The following is a 17,682-nucleotide window of genomic DNA, read 5'->3' as shown; positions in this document are numbered from 1 at the left end:
ATATATATATATATATATTGATGAATTTAGATTTTTTTTTATTCTCAGAGCTCGGCCTTGGACTAGGCTCGTCTGGCCCAGGGCCTGATCATCCAGACTGCAGCTGCTGCTGCTGCTGCTGCTGCTGCTCCTGGCGGCCCGCTGGCCCACATATCCATCACAGCCTGGTTGATTTGACATTGGGTAAAATACTTGTCTAGTTTTCTACACTTGCCTCAGCAGTGTTTCTGATATCTTCTGGTAAGATGATGAATAGTCTGGGGCTACGTGTGTTGATAATATAAATCTCTTATTGTGTCCCCGGGGCCCTTGCTTTCAATGGGTTAATTCTGCACTCTCCCATATCTCTCGCTCCAATATGTTGCTATGGTAATATGTAGATTTGGGACAAGGGCCCCATGTACCTACTTTGCAGTGGTAGTTAATAATGTATTACCTGGTCTCTTTCTAAAACTTGCTATTCGTTATTCTAATCAGATTTCCCAAAACCAAGGTACATAGTACTAAACGAAAATTATTCTTCAACCTCATCACATAAGCAACTTAACATAAAAATATAATGAAGAAACACTGCGGTAGGCTCACTGGCCCACGCTAGGCATGTTCAATTCACACCCACTCATATGCCTGGTTCTAATGACGTTACTTTGGAGTTTATTTCATTCATCTACAACTCTGTTGCCAAGGTTAGTCTCCATCAATTAAAATTTCCTCAGAGAACAAGTGGACGATGTTTCCTTTTTAACAAAAATGTTTGTCAGTAGTGTGCTGCTACTCTTTTCTATACGATATTTACACAGTGGGAACAAAAGTTAGTTATGTTCACACTATTCATAACTTTCCAATTGCACTCCTTTAAGGTAGGCGCCCTGATGTTGAAGGGCTCTTGATCCGAAGATGATCTGATGCTAGTGAAGGGCTCTTGAGCAAAGGATTTAGTTATCGTCACCTTTCTCGGTCAAACCTAATTACCTCCTATTCGCCTTATAATAATAGTAATAATAATAATAATAATAATAATAATAATAATAATAATAATAATAATAGTAACGTGTTTAAACATAAATGGAAAGCCTGTGGTCAGTCATGTGGTCACATTCGTGAACACTATGTGCTTAATTGTCCACTCATATTTTGGAGCCTAGTTCCTAGGTCTTCCGAGCATTCATATGCACCATCCACAGATGGTGCACAATAAACTAGCAGCTTCCGCGGCAAAATCTGAATTTCTAGTCTTAGTCTATCAGATAAACAAATTTATATATAAAGCATACATTAAAAACAGTGGCAATGCCTCTCACCAATAGCCTCTTGAAAAACAAATGACCTCGTATAGTATATAACTAGTGTGACTCTCTCGCTTTTATTTTTTTTACGACCTTTAGAAAATTTATATTATATTTTTACAGTATTTATTCTTTAGATAAGACTGATATGCTGATAATGAATTTTAAATACAATTAAATTTATTACTGATTTGCTCACAAGCTCTGTGGTTAATTTAAATGATGATAATCAATCCTGAACTCAAGATGTGTGACTAACTTTTATTTTGTCTCTAAGCAGAGTATGCTATTGGAATGGTTGTTAATTGCTGTAAGCCCTGAGACAGTATGGTTTCTAACTACGGTAAGCTCTGATCCAATATGGCTTCCAACTATAGGAAGACTTATTCTAGCAGGGTGTCTCACCGTAGTAAACCCTGATCCACCCTGACTACTAATTACGCTTATCAACTTGAAGAAAACTTTGGATTGATTTTGGGCTTTATAGGTCCCAATTTGCAATTTTATTGAAGAATATTGAGAAAATTAAAGTACCAGTTCATGCAATCAGGGAATGCCTCATCCGACTGGCTTCAAACTTCACCACTGCTAATTGGAAAGTGCAACTACTTACTTCAGATTTAAAGCACCGCTGAATTTTGGGAAACTAGAGAGTGCGTCTTTCGACTGGGTTTAAACTTTCAAGGTTGGTGTACCTGGGATTAGGCTGTGTTAGTGCCAATTTGACATTTTTGTCGAAGAAATTGGTATATTAATTTTCATGCGATAAATTTTGTATGTCTTTCCTGCATGACTTCAAATCTGCATTGCAAATTTTAACCTTCCCCCCCCCCACCCTTATGGGTTCAGTAGCTACGTCAGAATTAAAAAAATATATATTCCAGCAGGCCGAAACTTACTATTATCTGGGAATTAGATGCGAAAGGATCACAACTTTATTAGCGCGCATAATATATATATATATATATATATATATATATATATATATATATATATATATATATATATATATATATATATATATATATATATATATATATATATATATATATATATATATATATATATATATATATATATATATATATATATATATATATATATATTATATATATATATATATATATATATATATATATAGATATGTGTGTGTGTGTGTGTGTTAGTTACCATTTTGTCCTAGGCACATGTCGATTAGACACTAGGCCTGTTGTATATGAGTACGTGTGTGTGTGTGTGTGTGTCTAGCTGTTGTTGCTTGCGGCCCACAGGCCGCAAGCAACAACAGCCAGACTGAGCAACTGATCCCCAGTAGTGAAATAAAAGCACGAAACTTGTCACGGATATGTTGCAGACTAGAAGAAAAAGAAAGCAGGGACGAGGGGGCGGAGGCGTTATAGGACTTGTATGAAGAAGGCTGAGGTAGAAAGAGGAGGGAAGGGTAAGAGGCAGGTTAGGATGAGCTTGAGGGAGGAGAGGAGAGGTTCAAGGTGAGCAGGGAGGCAGGAACCCACCAGCAGCTGCGCCAGTAGAGGCCAACCGCCTCACCGCCGCCACACACACTCACCCTTGTTGACTCTCACTCCCCAACAAACTCTCGCGAGGAGGAGGGTATGGAGGTGAAGAGTGGAGGGGGAAGTGGGAAGAGACGGGGAATGTGGAGGGAGGGGGAGGAACTCTGAGGGAAGATGGAAAGGAGTAAGATGAGAGATACAAGCTCAGTGAGGGAGCAGGTGGAAACGTTGGAAGAGATAAGGATATGAAGGTGCCGAATGAGGTAAAGAAGCTTAGAATTACAAACAGAGATGGGGAAAAGAAGTGGAAAGCAAATGATAGAGTTAGATTTTGCAATCGAAGCAGGTACTTTGCTGTACACCCTGTTTTCTTCCTGTGGACTCTTACGAGCATATGGACACTAAAGGTCTTATAACTGGTTAATATGAATAAATTCGAACACTTTCAAGTTAATATTTGCATCTGTATAAGCAAATTTAGGATATTTGTTCAAACTTTCTGGTATCGTATTTTCATGAACAATATACCTTGACATCTCATATAGTATGTTATTGTACTGTCCATCTCTACATTCCATAATAAGTGGGCACTCAGGCACGTGCTCAAGAGTGACCATAACACTGACTACATACTTCACATCTAATTTGACCGTCTGTCTTTGTGTATGTGCCAAACTATCAGAAATACTTTTAACCAAGACTAAGTTTACTCACTACAACAAGTTGAAAAGTAATGTGCTTATCTACGGTCATGTAAGTTCCCGATGTATGTAAGCTTATCGTATGAAAGTAAGACTAAAGGGAACCGAGCTGTGCTTGCCCGAAATATGCATACTATGCACTTTTCAAATCATTGTATTGTTTATGTATAATATTTAGCGCAAAATGCTTGCTAAAGGGATAACTGGTAGTGAGTTTTAGTTTATTATGTTTATTATGCACCCCATACCCATCCTGTGGGCGGTAGTCACAAGATTACAGAGGTATATAATGGGGTCCTTAAAGTCGGAGTCTGCCACAGTGAAAACCTCTGCTCCACAAGGCACAGTACTCGCCTCCATCCTGTTCTTCATCCTCATATCAGAGAGACAGATGTAAACCACGGCACCATGTCTTCCTTTTCAGATGATACTGGAATTTGCATGGGACTGTCATCTACCGTGGGCACGGTAAATCTCCAAGCAGATATGAAACAAGTTTTCCAATGAGCAACGGAAAAAAAATGATGTTCAATGAACACAAATTTCAACTACTCCGTTATGGAAAACTAGAGGAAATAATAACTAGAACTGAGTATACTACAAACTCTAATTATACAACAGAGCGGAAAAGTAGTGTGAAGGACTTGGGAGTGTTAATGTCAAAGATCACAACAATGTCACTATCACATCTGCTAGGAAAATAATAAGATGGATGATAAGAACCTTCAAAATATGGAATTCCAAGCTAATGATGATCCTTTTTAAATCACTTGTTCTCTCTAGGGTGGAATACTGCTGTATACTAACAGTATATGGACTTCAGTAAGGCTTTCGATAGAGTTGCACACCAGAGGCTATTGAGGAAACTTAAGGCACACGGAATAGGAGAAATTTTTTCCTGGGTAGATGCATGGCTGACAAATAGACAGCAGAAAGTTTGCATAAATGGGGAGAAATCAGAATGGGGGCACGTCACAAGCGGTGTTCCTCAAGGGTCAGTGTTGGGCCCGTTGTTGTTCACAATTTACATAAACGACATAGATGAGGGAATAAATAGCGATATAAGCAAATTTGCTGATGACACCAAAATAGGCCGGCCAATTCATTCTAATGAGGACACCAGGATGATTTGAATAGACTGATGCAATGGTCGGAGAAGTGGCAGATGCAGTTTAATATTGACAAATGCAAAGTTCTAAATGTTGGACAGGTAAATAACCATGCCACATATAAACTAAATAATGTAGATCTTAAAAGGATTTAAGAGTTCTGGTTAGCAGTAATTTAAAACCAAAACAACAGTGCATTAGTGTTCGCAATAAAGCTAACAGAATTCTTGGCTTCATATCTAGAAGTATAATAGAAGCCCTCAGGTTGTTCAACTCTATATATCCTTGGTTAGGCCTCATTTAGACTATGCTGCTCAGTTCTGGTCACCGTATTACAGAATGGATATAAATGCTCTGGAAAACGTACAGAGGAGGATGACAAAGATGATCCCATGTATCAGAAATCTTCCCTATGAGGATAGACTGAGGGCCCTGAATCTGCACTCTTGAAAGGCGTAGAATTAGGGAGGATATGATCGAGGTGTATAAATGGAAAACAGGAATAAATAAAGGGGATGTAAATAGCGTGCTGAAAATTTCCAGCCAAGACAGGACTCGCAGCAATGGTTTCAAGTTGGAAAAATTCAGATTCAGAAAGGATATAGGAAAGCACTGGTTTTGTAATCGAGTTGTGGATGAGTGGAACAAACTCCCGAGTGCAGTTAGAGGCTAAAACGTTGTGTAGTTTTAAAAATATGTTAGATAAATACATGAGTGGGTGTGGGTGGGTGTGAGTTGGACCTGACTAGTTTGTGCTGCTGGGTCTGGTACAGTGCTCCATCCTTGAGTGGAAATGATCAGACTGGGTGGGTCATTGGTCCAATCCGGGGGGGGAAAACATGGACCTGCTCCGCATGGATCAGTAGGCTTCTTGCAGTGTTCCTTCTTATGTTCTTCATTCAAGGCAGGTGAAACTGCAGATCTAGAGAATGTACAAAGAACCTTTATTGCACATTTAAGTTCCGTTAAACACATTAATTACTAGGAATGCTTGGAATCACTTTACCTGTACTCAACGGAGCGCAAGCGAGAGAGATACATCATAATCTACACCTGAAAAATCCTAGAGGGACCGGTCCCAAATCTGCACACAAGAATCACTCCCTAAGAAAGCAAAAGACTTGGCAGACGGTGCAACATACCCCCAATGAAGAGTAGGACGCCATTAGTACACTAAGAGAAAACACTAAGTGTCTGGAGACCAAGACTGTTCAACAGCCTTTCACCAGGCACAAGAGGAATTACCAATATACACCTTGCTGCCTTCAGAAGGAAGCTGGACAGACACTTAAAGTCAGTACCCGATCAGCCGGGCTGTGGTTCGTACGTTAGACTACGTGTGGCCAGCAGTAACAGCCTGGTTGATCAGACCCTGATCCACCGGGAGGCCTGGCCAAGGACTGGGCCGCGGGGGTGTTGACCCCCAGAACACCTTCCAGATAAGACTCCAGCGAGGCATCACCTATTTAAATCCAAGTATATTTAAACTATCCATAATGAACTCACAAACTGGAGATGATCCTACGAGGTCAATGATCAATGATCCTTGAAGTAACTATCCTTACATCTACCACCATATTTTCTAATGTTTATTTATTTAATATTATCCACGTTGTTTCAACTTGAATACAGTGGTTTAAATTACATCTCCACTTTACATTTTCAGAAATCTAATGACATCGCTTTTATCAAGCTCTTTAATCCACTTGTCTCTTATGTCGCCCGAAATTTACTGCATGCCTTTCGAGAATGTAAATTTAGCTTTCTGTACCACATTTTTAAGTGAGATCTTACAAGGGTAAGATAAAAATGACAATTAGCACACTGGTGCCAATTTCGAGGGTTGTACTACCCTTGCAGTCCAGCCTGGGACAGACTTCCCCGATGATTGCGTTAGCATTGTTACGCTTACAATTATGACTGAATCATTGTGCATAACTGGCGTCTTTATTTCAAACATTTATGTACTGTTCTCTTATTTATTTTCACACTATAACTTTACCTAGTCGTGAAGACCACCATGGCGGACCAGTTATATCGGATGAAGGAGCGTGCGGAGTAACTTTTTTTTTTTTAAATTATGGCATATTAGAGTTAATTTATTAGATATACACCTACATCCAGTGCAGGAAGAACACAGATGACAATAACTTTTTATACAAAAGGTATTATACAGAAAAGCGAAATCAATAATAATGGTTTGTTCTTTTGTAATTTTCAAATTGTAAATTCCCTGTAAAAACCTGTCGCCTCCAGATAACTCTGGAAACCAAATGCATCCGAGTCTGAAAGGTCAAAGGTTAAGGTCAGAGCTACAGGGTCAAAGAGCGAGTTGAACCAGTCTTAGTGTGACCATAAAAGTCTCTAATGCTCAGCAAACCTAATGTGCCGTTCACTGTGACACTTTTGACCTGCCTACATTCATGACTTTAATAACTGATAACATCACATGTTATGTCCAACACGCGTTCTAAACCAGATTATTAGTTACTATTTACAAAACTACTGCATCAGCACATATTAACCAGCAAGTAAGTCATTCATCTTGTGACATCTCTCAAACTTATTTCAAACCAGTGCAAACCGTATTTATCTTATGCACGAATTATCTTAGTCTACCCCGTATATCACATTTATCTTGCTAAGATAGCTAAACTTCTTAGTTATCATGTTAGGTTTATAATCAACTAGTTAAGGCAGAAAATGATCAACATCAAGAATACTTTAATACCTAAAATAGATTAAACCTACTTCTTGCATTACCCGGTTATGTTGTGCTTTATAGTCAATGCAGTCAAATAACCTGAATTTATTAAGTCAATATTATTTTAAATGATAGACATATATACTCACGTGAATTAACACAGTATGAACACTTTTAATTTTTCATTAACAGTAATTTAGCAACGGGACCCAACATTAATAAAATCTACGTAATATCTTAATCCTACCCAACCTATGTAAAGTCAGCCTAAATTTAGTTATTATTTGATATGAATAAATATTAATTTCGGTGTTTTGACAATTTTTTTTTTTTGCAATTATAAGAAAACTAAATATAAGCTCAGCTTGTTTGGCAAGGCGCTTGTTTCATAGAAAAGTTCGCAAGTTTTGGCTAAAAAGCACCAGAAATACGTTGAGACACACGTCCACGTGTATATACCATGTTTTGAAGCTTCATAACAAACAACTTCGTTCCCTTACCTTATAAACTGGATAATGTATGTCCTCTATTCTTGTGGTAAATTTATCGTGTCAGGGACAACCTCCTAGCTCTACTCTCCACAACACGACTGCACATTTTTCTCACTCATATCCATTTTCACTACGAATTTCACAATGTATTTTCATTTTCACTGTTGTTCCCCGGAGTAGCTGGCAAGCTGCTGCTGCTGCTGTTAGTAAGAACCCGTTTAAGGGGCTTGTGGTGAGTAGGAAGAGGAGGGCCCAGTCAAGCCAGGGCTGGCTGCCACACGCTGCTAGACCTGACTTCTGCCTACCTACCCGCAATTCAATATCATAATCGTTGACATAATACCCGATCAGCTTTTTATTTCTGTAATGCTTTCTCGTAATACTGGGGTTTACTTTAAACGAAAAAAATCTGGCTCATACTGGAAGTGCCTCTTTTAGGTGTGCAATTTCAGGTAAACTCCAGGTAATTTAATAGTACAGTGTTTCAGGATGCATATTTTTTTTATGCTTACAGTTTTCAGAAACACATTTTCTTTTACTCAATAACTGAGTATTATTATGTATCCTAAACATTTTTTTTTTTTGTAAATAAACAATCAATTCCTGGTGAGGCTGCGACATTTTTAAATTTTACACGTACAGTTGTCTCCTCATTCTGTACCTGTTTTGATAATTCCTGGATTGCAGTTACTCTTCGTTTCCATCTATGAATTGTGGGTACTCAATTCATAGTGGAACTACGACTGTTTTTAAAGCTGTTCCGTCACTTTCTCCACCAGGTCAATCTTCCATTTCCTGACCAATCTGGGGGCGTAGCAATATATCCTGATGTCTTTGCGGATTAGAGTTTAACTTCCACTTACTCCCTGTTGCCCCTTCCATATGCCCTATCATACCTACTCATTTTATAACTAACCTGGCTGAATTAGTATTTTCTGAAGTAGTGTAAGCCATTTATCTATCTTATAATTCGTAATCATGTCTCCAATGGTTCTCATCTTTTCCAGTGTTGCAAAATTTAACTCCCTTTAGTTTATCTTCAGAAATAATTACACTTGTCTCATGGAATAGGTGTATGGCGAACCTCTAGAATTTCTTTGTTTTCTGGAGAGATTTGCTCAGGTGAGCCCCATACTGATGCTGCGTACTTCCATGATAGGTCTGGCATAAATCATATACAGGAAACTGAAGGATTATTTGCTGACGAATCTGAATACAGTTCTTAACTTTGCCACACGCACATACGCAGCTGATTTTATCTCCGGTCATATGCTTGGTGTTAGGCGTAACCCTTGGTCTTGTGTCCCAATCCGTATTCCGTTTCCAACCTTTCATCTCCATCCTTGATTTTAATCATCTTACACTTGCCGGAAACATACCTATTTAACGATTCTTGAAGTCTGTTAAGGTCTAGCTTTTCCCTTCGTGTCTAACTAGATTGACGCTTCCCTCTAGCACAACACCATCAACTTCGCTCCTCTTCTCCCCAACATTACCATTATCATGAACATTACTCCATCCGACAATCACATCCCTCTACAAATCACTTCTACCCCTGTAGCATCATCCCCCCCCCTTTTCCCCCTCCCCGAAGATCGACCCTGGGAGAGAAGACAGAAGTCGCGGATTAAGCAGCGCGGAAAATAGCATCCCGTCATAGACTCCTCATCAGAACCTCCTCCCCTTCTCCAGTCCCCACCTACTCAACCCCTTCACTGCCAAGGTCAACCCCCGCGTGTTTGACTATTGTAATAATGTTGGTAAAACTCCCAGCATTATACTAGGCAGAAGGGCACATTTCCATAAAATGTCTCATTAGTTGCGCGTGTGTTTTTTACCTAACACGTTTAACTATTATTTCTTGTTTATCATTAGATGAACAAAAGGAAAAACCCGCAGTGTTTAGATATTAGCAACAGCTTAAAATAATTTGCAAGTACACAGTTTATAGTATTGTCAAATTCCTTTGAACACTGAACGAAGAACTTTTTTATTTTGATTTCAGCTTCAAAATAACTCTAGTTCTTTTGTTAGATTCATCTCATGTTGTGCAAGAAGACCGTCAAAGTAACAGCTACAAGTGCACAAGGAGGTGAAAAAAACGTTTATGAACTTGTCTGTGCTATTAGTTTCACACAGACATCAAATTTTACTGACCTTATGGGCAATGTTACCTGAAGGGTTAGAAATATTATTTGTCTACTTTATAATTGGAAATAATAACTGAAAAGCTTTGCAGTTGTAAAAATACGACTGTCAATATTACACCGATATTTCAATAACACGACGAGGTTATATTATAACATTTTTAATTAATAAAAGTGATATTTAAGGCAGTTACATACATCTCTAATTCCTTGAATTAAGAGACTTTTACCAACATCACGGCTAGGAATTGTAGGGCCGTTAACGGGAGGGTTCTAAACCATCACACAAATGAACACGAAAACCAACATAACCTGAACAATTGCGAAATCAAGTGCATAAATACTTCAAAATACATCAGAATGGTTAATGTATTGGGAAGCATTCAAGCAAGCACTACAAGAACAAGGAACAAGAGGCAACAGTGGCCGACCTGGGGCAGCACCTGTTTAAAACAAACAGTGAGGGGGGAGAGACTTTTAAATGTAACCGTAAAACACTCGTTGTACGGTTACACCTTGCTCAACAACCTTGTTCAACGTTTCCATGTTATTTGTCCCTCTCTACCTTATTTCTATGGTCTTCCTAAAACTCATAAACCTGATATCCTTCTAAGTCTCATCATATCTTCCAGACGTTTTGTCTCTTATTCTCTTTGCCTCTTGACTGGCCAAAACTCTCACTTCCTTTCTTGGTACTTTTTCTCCTCACCCCGTCACTCAAGACTTCGAACGTATTCACCCTCTCCCGACCTCTTCACTAATATCCCTCGTGATGATGTTCTTCATTTTCTCAAGATGAAGGCCAATGAAAAAGTTACTTCATCTTCCTATACCTACCTACCTACCAGTCTTTCTGATCTCAACTCTCCCCGTTCCTTAGACATCAAACTTATTTTTCGCCAGTAATCTAGTCTTATTTTTCGCAGTAATCTAGTCCGTACCTCTTCCCCTACAATTGATAACCCCTGGTGTCTACTCTATTTCATGCTCCTTTTTTTCCCTTCAATACTTTGGAGAAATAGGCAACTCTCTTTCTGAGACTTCTTAAAAAGCACAAAAACAGTGTTAGTCTTGCCGACACCATTAATGGTCTTTTCTGTTATGTTAAGAGATCACAGTCATTCTACTGACTGGTCCTCTGTCAAAACTGACTATCCTACTTCTAGCCTTCACAGCCGTCGGTCGTCTTGTTGAAGCATCCCATATACATAGTTTTCCTTGTATGACTCTTAGTCCTGGCTTTGCCTATGTAGATGTCTTCCTTTCTCCTTATATCGTTAAATGCTCCAAACTTCAGAACACTCGTGATTTGACATGACCTTTTCTTCTCTCCCAACCTCTTCTCCTTTCCTATTTTCCTTATTTCTTTGTTTTTCCTTTTTTTCTGCCTAGTGTGTTCCCCCTTCCCCTGTGAGTGCTCCTTTTTCTTGTCCTTAGACTTACCCCATTTTTGCTACTACTACGACTACCACTTCTTTACTACTTTTACTGTTTCTACCTTTTCTACTACTATTAGTACTACTACTTTTGTCTCCCTTATCTATATCTTGTGGCAAAAACTACTTCTCCTACCTTCTATTACCACTACTGTTTCTACTACTACTACCAGCATTACCACTACTACTTTTTCTTCCGCTCTTTCTCCCATCTCTGTCCTCACTCTCTTCTGTCAGTGTGACCTGTGAATGGTCTAAGTCTGACCGAAACGTCGCCATAAGCTTTTCTCTCCCCTATTTGCGGGTTATATGTGTAGAGCTTAACCAATTTATTACTTGATAAAGCTCCATGAAGATCGAAACAGTGTGCATTACGTATCATCATCATCATGACTATATCAAAATTAGTAAACCTCTACACAGAGCAAAACGTTGCCACCATAAAGTTTGTTCGACAACTTGTCTTATGAGTGCGAATTCATGATTTTATATTTTGTGTGATGACGATTTGTATTTTGTGCCTATATAATAATGTTTACGCTAAATCTACCAGGACATTTACAACCAAAGGTATATATCTCTCAAACTGTTGTGTATACTAAGTATATACATCATGAAGTGTGTATCTTTGAGATATACACTTACGGGTGCTATCTCGAGTGAATATGCACTATACTTTATTCTGTTTTACGGCATCAAAACAAACTCTTCACGTTTTAAAGTAAACTAATTAAGACATGGAGTTATATAAATTATTAATCTTTAAAAACTGCTCTTTTACAAAAGTCCCCTTAGAGGGGTGTTGTCTTGATCCAAGGAACTGTATCACATCTGATCATCTGCCATCCCTACAGATTTATCGCTTCTCTCTATATATAACAATACAGTAACGATAAAAACTCATCAAAACCTTAAGGAAAAACGAGCTTCTACAAAAACTGGCTCTACCTACAAGTGTTCCAGCGTATTACACCGTTAAAAAGGAAAAGAAGCAAGGAAAGTGTATTTACATGAAAGAGGAAAAGTATATATGATATATTGTATGTACCTTGATCATATCCCCAGTTTACAATAGCTTGTAATATTGTTAATCTGAGCTCCTTAAGCCTCTTCATATATTTAGGTCCCCATGAGACCGAGCACCAGTCTTGTTACGAGGCTTTAGGTCTTGTGACTAGTTTACTCTGAATGCTACATTAATCACTGTATGTTCTTGGAATGTGGTTTCAGTTAGACCAACGATATCTAGTTCCTTTTCGTTTATATTATTACTATTATTATTATCATTATTAGTACTATAATAGCTTTAGCCCCGTTGCGCTTTCCGTATCTATATATTCTATATAAAACATTTAAATGTGGTAGTCTCTCGCTTTCCTGGTGGCTTTCATTTGGTTTTGATCTATTTTTACGTAACTCTCGTCAGTCATTTAGCCCCCCTTTTCCTCACCATTGCCCCCTTTTTCTCCCCATCACCATGCTTATGTTCCTTGACCACCAGGCTTCCCTTCCTTCCCTTACCTTCTCTCCAGTGAAATTTTCCTCCTATGTATCGGTTTTTCTGCCACAATAGATTCAAAACACCTGGGAATCAATACGCAATATCGAACCAGAGGAGTGAGTCAGGTGGGGAGCTGAGGGAACCACCACCACCACCACTGATAATATGGGTTAGTGTCTCAGGTGGGGGAACTGGTACCACCACCGAAAATATGGATTAATATTTTTGGTGTCACCACCAATGCTGTGAGAGAGAGAGAGAGAGAGAGAGAGAGAGAGAGAGAGAGAGAGAGAGAGAGAGAGAGAGAGAGGGGGGGGAGGCAAACAGTCACCTTTATGAAAACAAAGGCATGACCTACAAACAGGATGACTGCACAACAGTGAACTAATACAAATTAACTCAAACAGAAGGCGACAGATGCAGTACTAAATTCAACCAAACAGGTGAACAACACCGAAACCTGACAGTACAGGTTTCCCCTCCGTTGACCGAAAAAAAAACCGCTCGTTTACATCAATAACAGTTAATCCTGGTGGGTGGTGCGTAGACAACAGCATGGGCGTAGTCCCGGCAGCGTGGGCGTCGCCATGGTGACGGTCACCAAGCAATGTTTGCTTCAAGCACCAGTACCAGTGTAGAGGACAACGGCCGCAGTGCGCCTTCATCCTCCCCTGCAAAAACTGAGGCCAATGTCCATGATTCAACAAATGAAAGCAAATTTAAGGTTTCTGCAGTCTCGGGACTAAAGGCAGCTGATAAACACTTGTCAGATATTGATGAGCTGTGCGATAAACTCATGATTTATATCATTACATGAACAATATTTCGCAACACTCTCAAAGATGTTAAAGAATAGTAAAGTCTTGTATCAGTGACTTAAGGCTAGTAATGGAAAAAAAAACACGTAAAACAAAAGCAGAACTTTTATTTAATGCGATGTTTCACCTACAAGACTTTGTCAAGCATTTGATAAAGCTTCTAGCTGGTGAAAAATCGTAGATGATAATAGTAAGTCTACTTTGCCGCACTTTTTTTGTTTTTGCGGCACTATGTGCGCACCAAACCTGCGGCAATGCTACCCGGAGCCGCAACACGCCATCTCATAAATAAAAAGAAAAAAATTACCAAGTCTATCAACTGATGTGAAGGTTTGACGCGCCATATATCAGGCACCTTAAGCTACACTTATAACCAATTACTTAACAAATAAAGCATCACCCTTCTAATATAATTTATAATTGTAAATATTAAATGTTCGCTTTACAGTCTGCTGAATTCCATTACATTATTATTATTGTTATATTATTATTATATTATTATTACGGTATTATTACTACTATAATTAGTATAATTATTATTAACTTATGGGGAAGCGTTAAACCCGTAGGTGTTATGCAGCTCTTGGGGACTGGAAAGTAATCACATCTGTTGGAGGAGAGTAGCTCCGAATCTTTGAATCAAGACCCCTTCACCATTACTCAAGCACTTCCCTAGGAATATAAGTTTCTGCTGGCTCCTAGTGCTAGTGAATTTGGAACTAATAGTAAAGTAAATCTACTTCGACAGCTTTGGTGAGTAGATCATTCCTTAGTTTTAGCGACGTCAACTAAATCCATTTCCGAGTCTACAGGTGCCGCGACCTCTACAATTGTCTTGATCTAATTGAAGCTAATCTTTGATATTTTTTGGTACAATAATAACAGCTATAAACACGCAGATATTATTCATAATCGCTAGTGGTATTAATTCTATATTCCTATAATCTGCTACGATATAGTACCAGAGACGGTGTTTATCCTCTCCAACACTTAATATTATCTTGACTCTTTCAGTTGCTACGTTACCTGTCATATATCTTGTATTCCCACCTTTTTTACATGAACATTTATTTCATCTAATACAATTATTAAAAAAAATAACGTTTCCTTGTATCATGATTTACATAGCCTAAAGCACAAATTAAGTGAGACAGCGGGATCTTAGCCTGTCACAAAGCAAGTTGACGACTCCTCACAAGCTCTCCCTCACCTGTGCAACGAATTAGGATATACACAAGTTTAGTTAGTTTAATAGTTTCAAAATGCACCCAATAGCCATCCTGTGGGCGGCCTGTATCTATCCTGAAGGCGACCCATACCCATCCTGTGGGCGGCCCGTATCTATCCTGAAGGTGACCCATACCCATCCTGTGGGCGGCCCATATCTATCCTGAAGGTGACCCATACCCATCCTGTGGGCGGCCCATATCTATCCTGAAGGTGACCCATACCCATCCTGTGGGCGGCCCGTATCTATCCTGAAGGTGACCCATACCCATCCTGTGGGCGGCCCATATCTATCCTGAAGGTGACCCATACCCATCCTGTGGGCGGCCCGTATCTATCCTGAAGGTGGCCCATACCCATTCTGTGGGCGGCCCGTATCTATCCTGAAGGTGACCCATACCCATCCTGTGGGCGGCCCGTATCTATCCTGAAGGTGACCCATACCCATCCTGTGGGCGGCCCGTATCTATCCTGAAGGTGACCCATACCCATTCTGTGGGCGGCCCGTATCTATCCTGAAGGTGACCCATACCCATCCTGTGGGCGGCCCGTATCTATCCTGAAGGTGACCCATACCCATTCTCTGGGCGGCCCGTATCTATCCTGAAGGTGACCCATACCCATCCTGTGGGCGGCCCGTATCTATCCTGAAGGTGACCCATACCCATCCTGTGGGTGGCCCGTATCTATCCTGAAGGTGACCCATACCCATTCTGTGGGCGGCCCGTATCTATCCTGAAGGTGACCCATACCCATTCTGTGGGCGGCCCGTATCTATCCTGAAGGTGACCCATACCCATTCTGTGGGCGGCCCGTATCTATCCTGAAGGTGACCCATACCCATTCTGTGGGCGGCCCGTATCTATCCTGAAGGTGACCCATACCCATCCTGTGGGCGGCCCATATCTATCCTGAAGGTGACCCATACCCATCCTGTGGGCGGCCCGTATCTATCCTGAAGGTGACCCATACCTATATGCAGCAGAGAGTTTGCATAAATGGGGAGAAATCAGAGTGGGGAAGCGTCACGAGCGGTGTTCCACAGGGGTCAGTGTTGGGCCCCCTGCTGTTCACAATCTACATAAACGACCTAGATGAGGGCATAAAGAGCGACATCGGCAAGTTTGCCGATGACACCAAAATAGGCCGTCGAATTCATTCTGACGAGGACATTCGAGCACTCCAGGAAGATTTGAATAGACTGATGCAGTGGTCGGAGAAGTGGCAGATGCAGTTTAATATAGACAAATGCAAAGTTCTAAATGTTGGACAGGACAATAACCATGCCACATATAAACTAAATAATGTAGATCTTAATATTACGGATTGCGAAAAAGATTTAGGAGTTCTGGTTAGCAGTAATCTGAAACCAAGACAACAGTGCATAAGTGTTCGCAATAAAGCTAATAGAATCCTTGGCTTCATATCAAGAAGCATAAATAATAGGAGTCCTCAGGTTGTTCTTCAACTCTATACATCCTTGGTTAGGCCTCATTTAGATTATGCTGCACAGTTTTGGTCACCGTATTACAGAATGGATATAAATTCTCTGGAAAATGTACAAAGGAGGATGACAAAGATGATCCCATGTATCAGAAACCTTCCCTATGAGGATAGACTAAGGGCCCTGAAACTGCACTCTCTAGAAAGACGTAGAATTAGGGGGGATATGATTGAGGTTTATAAGTGGAAGACAGGAATAAATAAAGGGGATGTAAATAGTGTGCTGAAAATATCTAGCCTAGACAGGACTCGCAGCAATGGTTTTAAGTTGGAAAAATTCAGATTCAGGAGGGATATAGGAAAGTACTGGTTTGGTAATAGAGTTGTGGATGAGTGGAACAAACTCCCAAGTACCGTTATAGAGGCCAGAACGTTGTGTAGCTTTAAAAATAGGTTGGATAAATACATGAGTAGATGTGGGTGGGTGTGAGTTAGACCTGATAGCTTGTGCTAACAGGTCGGTTGCCGTGTTCCTCCCTTAAGTCAATGTGACCTGACCTGACTAGGTTGGGTGCATTGGCTTAAGCCGGTAGGGACTTGGACCTGCCTCGCATGGGCCAGTAGGCCTTCTGCAGTGTTCCTTCGTTCTTATGTTCTTATGTTCTTATGTTCTTATGTTCTTACCCATCCTGTGGGCAGCCCATATCTATCCTGAAGGTGACCCATACCCATCCTGTGGGCGGCCCGTATCTATCCTGAAGATGACCCATACCCATCCTGTGGGCGGCCCATATCTATCCTGAAGGTGACCCATACCCATCCTGTGGGTGGCCCATATCTATCCTGAAGGTGACCCATACCCATCCTGTGGGCGGCCCGTATCTATCCTGAAGGTGACCCATACCCATCCTGTGGGCGGCCCATATCTATCCTGAAGGTGACCCATACCCATCCTGTGGGCGGCCCGTATATATCCTGAAGGTGACCCATACCCATCCTGTGGGCGGCCCATATCTATCCTGAAGGTGACCCATACCCATCCTGTGGGCGGCCCGTATCTATCCTGAAGGTGACCCATACCCATCCTGTGGGCGGCCCGTATCTATCCTGAAGGTGACCCATACCCATCCTGTGGGCGGCCCGTATCTATCCTGAAGGTGACATTCTGTGGGCGGCCCATATCTATCCTGAAGGTGACCCATACCCATTCTGTGGGCGGCCCATATCTATCCTGAAGGTGGCCCATACCCATCCTGTGGGCGGCCCGTATCTATCCTGAAGGTGACCCATACCCATCCTGTGGGT

At 40.5% G+C, this 17,682-nt stretch overlaps 1 protein-coding gene across 3 annotated transcripts in view; it reads right to left on the bottom strand.

The window, feature by feature from the left end:
* Positions 1-17,682, bottom strand: part of MESR3 (misexpression suppressor of ras 3) — a 276,810-nt gene that overhangs the window by 66,776 nt on the left and 192,352 nt on the right. The window contains exon 1 of one of the 3 annotated variants that reach the window (XM_053777168.2): positions 7,815-8,073. The exons of the other annotated variants lie outside the window; for them this stretch is intronic. The gene's annotated coding sequence lies outside the window, so the exon portion shown is untranslated. Of the gene's footprint in view, positions 1-7,814; positions 8,074-17,682 lie in introns of those variants that run through there. 3 annotated transcript variants of the gene reach the window in all.

This window comes from Cherax quadricarinatus, chromosome 21 (genome assembly GCF_038502225.1).
Source record: "Cherax quadricarinatus isolate ZL_2023a chromosome 21, ASM3850222v1, whole genome shotgun sequence".
In the NCBI taxonomy this organism is placed as follows: Eukaryota; Metazoa; Arthropoda; class Malacostraca; order Decapoda; family Parastacidae; genus Cherax; species Cherax quadricarinatus.
Note: the sequence above shows the minus strand (reverse complement) of the source record. Positions and strands in the feature narration are given on the sequence as shown.